Source organism: Musca autumnalis, unplaced genomic scaffold (assembly GCF_047663935.1).
Source record: "Musca autumnalis isolate F117 unplaced genomic scaffold, ASM4766393v1 scaffold_5, whole genome shotgun sequence".
In the NCBI taxonomy this organism is placed as follows: domain Eukaryota; kingdom Metazoa; phylum Arthropoda; class Insecta; order Diptera; family Muscidae; genus Musca; species Musca autumnalis.
In genome coordinates, this window is record NW_027412088.1 from 44,498,832 (window position 1) to 44,504,831 (window position 6,000).

At 35.9% G+C, this 6,000-nt stretch overlaps 1 protein-coding gene across 2 annotated transcripts in view; it reads right to left on the reverse strand.

The window, feature by feature from the left end:
- The window catches only part of LOC141386973 (uncharacterized), a 99,869-nt gene extending 97,629 nt beyond the window's left edge, over positions 1-2,240 (reverse strand). For both annotated transcript variants that reach the window (XM_073955948.1, XM_073955947.1), the window contains exon 1: positions 1,668-2,240. The gene's annotated coding sequence lies outside the window, so the exon portion shown is untranslated. The remainder of the gene's footprint in view (positions 1-1,667) is intronic.
- Between the last annotated feature and the right edge of the window lie 3,760 nt (positions 2,241-6,000).

The following is a 6,000-nucleotide window of genomic DNA, read 5'->3' on the forward strand; positions in this document are numbered from 1 at the left end:
AAAAAACGTTTTTAAAAGAAAATTCGCATATATAAGGACAAGAGTTTGATGTATTGAATAAGCTCACAAAAATTATGAAGACTGAACACCAAATTTCAGTCATTTCAGGTGGATATTGAGGCCACAACATTCAAAATACCGAAAATGGGGAGGTACGGTCCTATAGGGGCTATAGGAAGACGAGGACCTATACTTACAGATTTCTGGTGGAAAGTTATAAGCCCCCAACGAAGACTTAATACAAATTTTCAAAATTCTCGAGACTACCTAAATACATACAATTTGTTGGAAAAAATGTGTTTCAATTCACACAGGCTGAGGCTATACTCTGTCGGCAAAAACGACTAATACTTTTTTACTTGTTTTTTTTTTTCATTCGCAATTTTTACATAAATGAATATGGATTTCAGCCAATAATTTCATCACAGGCGTAGAAAATTTGATTTTGAGTTCGGTGCTGGCTTTCAGCCATCCCCATTTTGAAATAACTTTAACATGCATACATACATACATATGTTCTCACAACATCCCCGAATGGACAAGGAGGGCTTATCTAATATAAATGAGTTTATATTGGGATAATGATATGGGTCTGAAATATTCAGGAAATGTAAGCCAGCAGTACGCTGACGCGGGATTTGCACTCGCCCAAAATTTTGATGTTCGGGTCAGGGATTGACCCTTCCGAGCGCAAGGCGGACGTGCTTACCAAAGCATCATGTTGAATACAAATATCTTTTTCACAGCCTTATACCACATTTGCCAGCCCCTCATTGAACTATTTCGTCTTACTACGCCAATGACATTCATCGATTGAAATGAAAACGAAAGACATTGGCACACACACATCTATTGGAAAAAAGTGAAAAAAATAGCATAAACAGAAAGTAAAAACTCTTCTTTCTTCGCCTTGACAGTAAATGAATTAGGCATGAATTCACTTAGATATTTCCCCGAGCGAGAGAGATGGGAAAGCTAAGGAGAGGCTTAAGTGTTTTTCATAAAAAAGAAGCTCAAAAAAGCATTGGCATGATGGAATAAAGATGAGTAACCAGTAGAAATAGTCAATAGCAAATAGCAACAACAACAACACTTTTGAACAAAAAATTTCTCAATAATTGGAGCATAAAAGCTACCACTTTCTTGAATTGCGGTGATTTATATTAAATGGCAAAAGAAAAACTGGCAAATCTAATGTGGCGTTGATGCCGTTTTAGACATTGGCGTAGAAAAATCGCTTTAAAAGGTCTGTTTTTAGAAATTGCAATTTATGGGGGTGGAATACCGTTACCCGAATCCAGACTGATGTTCATTTGTAAATTCACTTTCGGATGACTAGAAGATCTCAGTAAATTTTGATTTTTTTAAACTTTGACTGGCATTTTAGGAACAATTTGTATCACCAGGATATTGTTTCTCGCCAAAAGACCACGCTAGGCTACGCTTATGTCTTCACCATTTTGCAATGCATCCAATTTTGATTCCAACTTGTGAACATAAATTTATTATCGCATGATGATTTGAGTTATTGCAAACATTTTTTTCGAATAATGGTATTAACTTTGGCAAAAAAAATGTTCAACATTAATATAAATTAAAACTATTTGCCATGAATTTGTTAATGATAATTTTTTAGGTTCGAGGCTTTTACTTTTTGGCAAACTTACCTCAAAACATAAACGGCACGGCACACACTTATTACACGCACGTTTGAAATGAAATTAACTTCAAATCAAATCAAGCAAGAAACAACAACAACAATTTAACGTTAAATTTCACAACCTTGTTGGCAGTTGATTTTGGTTATTTTTTCGATATTTTTCTTATGATTTTTCTTTCAATTTATATTGGAATTATTTTCACTTTTATTGAAATATTTTTCACTTAAAATTCCTTTAATTCGTTTTGTATCCAATTAAGTTGTTGCTGGGATAGATGTATTTCCACAAATTTTTTAACACTGTTCTATTTTTTTAATATCCAAAAGAACAGGAAGTTGTTTGTGGTGGATTTGCCTCCCTCTTTTTCGGAACACTCACAAAATTGGTTTGGCTTCCTTATGTTTTCTTGATTTTTCGAAAATAACCGTCAACGAGTTGAAATTTTTTTTTTTGAATTTCAATTTTTTTTCTTATCTTGCCTTAATCAACTTTTTTGCAACAGATTGTTTTATTTCCCGTTTGAATGCGTCTGCATCGTTTGCGTTTCATTAAGAAACTGATCGTATGGAAACCGCCTGCGTCCTATGTAACTACCACGGTGGGTAAGAGTGGTGTATGCCTGCTATGGTAGCTTGCTGCCGCTGCTGCTGATTGTGGTGGAGCTGTTAATTTGTATTGCGGTTGCCACTGCCTGCCATCAGGCCAACGATTTACTGTAATTTCTTGCATTCAACTTCAACTATGCTATCCCCCAATTCAATCAACAACACAAGAAAGCAGTGCAGTAACAGAGCCGCCACGCTGTTAAAACAACTACGACTTGATTTAGTTTAAGCCATATTGCTTAAGCGCCAGCGTAGACGCTTATAATGTTAACGTCTTATGTTTACTATAAATGAATACGCAGACCCCTCTGCATATACCTTGCCTCGCCATAATAAGCAATACGGCGGGCCATACATACGAGTATATCCATCAAGCCATCTATTCAACCAACCAACCCCCTCAAGTAGTCATTCACTCTTTGATTTTGTTTTGTTTGCTGTTCGATTGTTGTTTTTGTTTTTGTTTTTCTGAAATCCATTGAATTTTACACAGTTTGTTGATCTGTCCGAGCTTTGTCTGCAGTACAAACCCGGTTTTTCTGTTGATTATGGTCATTATTGCTGCTGTTGCCAATGTTGCTGTGATATCATAACAGAAAACTAAAAAAACTGTAACAGAAATCTTTTGTTGGAATTGAATCTTTTGTAGTTTTGTGGTGCTGTAAATGTAGAGCATTGTGTTTCTTTATCAGGGAGGAAAATTACAACACCAATATCCTTGTTATATTTTATTTGATTAGTTTATTTATAATCGGATTTCCATAAGATATTTTGACATTTGAAATTTTGAGTGCTGTCAAATAGAGGTCGGTAAAAGAATAAAAGAAAGAACTTAAATTTGTTGAGACACTTTATAAGTCATTTACCATTAATGAATTAAGCAAGAATACCAGTCGCATATTTACCTCCTCCAATCCAAAATCCTTTCGCCAATATTTATGAATTTAAGAAGTTTTCAGATTTTGTTTCCCTTTTTGGACGCATGTATGAACTTGCCGACAAAGATATATGTTTGCAATAAAGCTCAAAAGTGTTGCGAAGGATGTACCTGAAGGAATGGATTGAAATAGTCCAATTTGGAGGGGGATCTTATTTTGGGAGTAATTTTTTGATAGATAGCGCGCACTCTAATAATTTCACTTGGCCACCGTATAACTTAGAGGTTTTGAACTATTATGTCAGCAAGCATGGACTCGCCCGCAATATTGCTGTAAATAAAATCAGGAGTAGTTTCGGTATAAATTTCCTAAGCATCCTCCTAAACTGCACTTAAACAAAAATGTTGAACTTTTGTGGAAGAGACACTTAAGAAGAAAACTGATATGGACCGTTTTTAATTTGAACTAAATTTGGACAAAATATTAGGAAATTCAAAGTTTGGGCAGAATTGGTTGCACCGTTCAAGAGATATGAGCGTACCATTTTAGTGATTTTTTTTAACTTTTAGGATGAGGTGCCGCATCTTGGAACTTAAACTACAAGGACCGACAAGGATTTCTAAAGGCCTTTAGATATTTTTTCTTTGTAAAAATTTTGATTTAAATTTTTTGAACAAACATTTATATGCATGGATATTATTAAACTTAAAATAAACGCTTAATTATCGCTATTTGTCCAAGACTTATGGTGAATGGTCCGATATTGTAGGTTAAATTCAATTTCAGTAAGAAAAAGGTTATTTCAGAATGACTTTCTTTCGCAATGAAAGAAATAAAAAAACAAGTAAAAAAGTATCAGTCGGCCTTGCTGACAGAGATATACCCTCAGCATATTTGAACTGGAACTTTCATCTACGGACAGATCGAATGTATTTAGGGTCTTTTCAGAAATTTGTGGCACTTTTTGGACACTTGCCGACAAAAACGTGGATTAGGATTAAAGGGAATGAGCCGACATAGTGCATTACGGAAGAGGATCTTATTTTACGAGCCATATCTTTTCGATAGATATCGCGACAACTACGTAGTCATTTCAGTGGGTTATCGTACACCTGTTGGATCAGTATGCCAGGAAGCATGGACTTGTCCACGGAAAACATAATATGGCTGTACATCATCGGTATAAACTTCCAAAGGATCTCCGAACAGACCCTAAACTACACTTGGACACAAATGTTGAATTTTGTGGGTGAGGTATCCTAAGGAGAGGACCGATATGGGTCATTTTAAAAGTTAAACTAAGTTTGGACAAGATATGACGAAGGCAAAATTTTGGACCAAATTGGTCTATCACTTCGAGAGTTATTATGCTCTCCAACTACTACAGGGGTTTTTACAACTTTCGAGCTGTTTTCCCAAGAAGTATGGACTTGCCACTGAAAAAACTTTTACCGTTGTAACTGAGTCAGCGATTGCAAGTTGCTTCATCAGAAATCAAAGTTAGTCAAGAGCTGGTCTTAAAGTGAACTTATCCGAAATTTTGTGTGGGAGGTACCAGAATAATTGGAAAAATATAGTCCATATTCAAACCTGATCTATATCTGGTATTTATATTAGGATGCGTAAAGTATGGACCAAATCGGCCCGTCCCTTCAAGAGTTATCGTGCGCACATTTTTTTCGAACATTTTTGAATTTTTGTGGGGGAGGTACCTGAAGGAGTGAACCGATATGGCTTCTCTTCGAACTTAAATTAAGTTTGTACAAAATATTATGAAGGCCAAATTTCGGATCGAATCGGCAGATCCGTTCGAGAGTTATCTTGAGCTCCAACCACTACACCCGGTGTCATAGGGGTTTTTTGAAACTTTCAGGCTATTTTCTCAGGAAGTTGGGTTTTGCCCCTGATGAAACTTTTACCGCCGTATGGGGGGCCATGAATACAAGTTGCTAAAACAAAAATCAAAGCGATTCGAGAGATGGCCCTAAACTGAACTTTTCCGAAAATTTGTGTGGGAGGTACCCGAAGGAGTGGACCGATTGAGTCCATATTGAAACCTAATCTAAGTCTGGTACAAGTTTCACGATGTGCAAAGTATGGACCAAATCGGTTACTCCCTTTAAAAGTTATCGTGCGCACAAATTTTCGGAACATTTTCGAACTTTTGTGTGGGAGGTACCGAAAGGAGTGGTCCGGTATGGCCCATCTTCGAACTTAAACTAAGTTTGGACAAAATATTACGAAATCCAAATTTTGGACCGAATCGGTTGACCCGTTCGAGAGTTATTGTGCGCTCCTTCCACCCAGCAGACAGACGGACGGACATGGCTGCGCATGGCTAAATCATTTCCAAATTGCCTGAAACGTATTTCGTCCAAACATACTTAGAGTCTAAAACCATTATTTCGATGAGGCACATTTTGCCCGTATGAAGTTTATATACCCTCGTTAGCATACATTCTGAGCGTATAATGATGACAATTAAAGTTTGTCAAAGTGAGGCTTATGAAAAATTCTAATTATGTTCTGCACGGACAAAACTCCTAAAATAATTTCGGAAGCACAGACAAAAATCAAAAAATTCATGTCATTATTTCAAAAATTTAAAAATGCAAATCGCTTCTAAACGTCCCAAATTTTTCGGAACTCAATTTCAAAATGAGCAAAAAATTTGTATATTATAATCTAGTTCACGCATTAACTTAAGTTGAATGATTTTGTAAATTTCCTAACTGCGTTTTCCTACAAATGACAATTCCTCTAATTTGCAAGGTTGACCAAACACTATAGTTATAATATTGTCAAAACGAAAATATTTAATATTGATGCATGGATTTCCTTGAAGTTTTAATAACA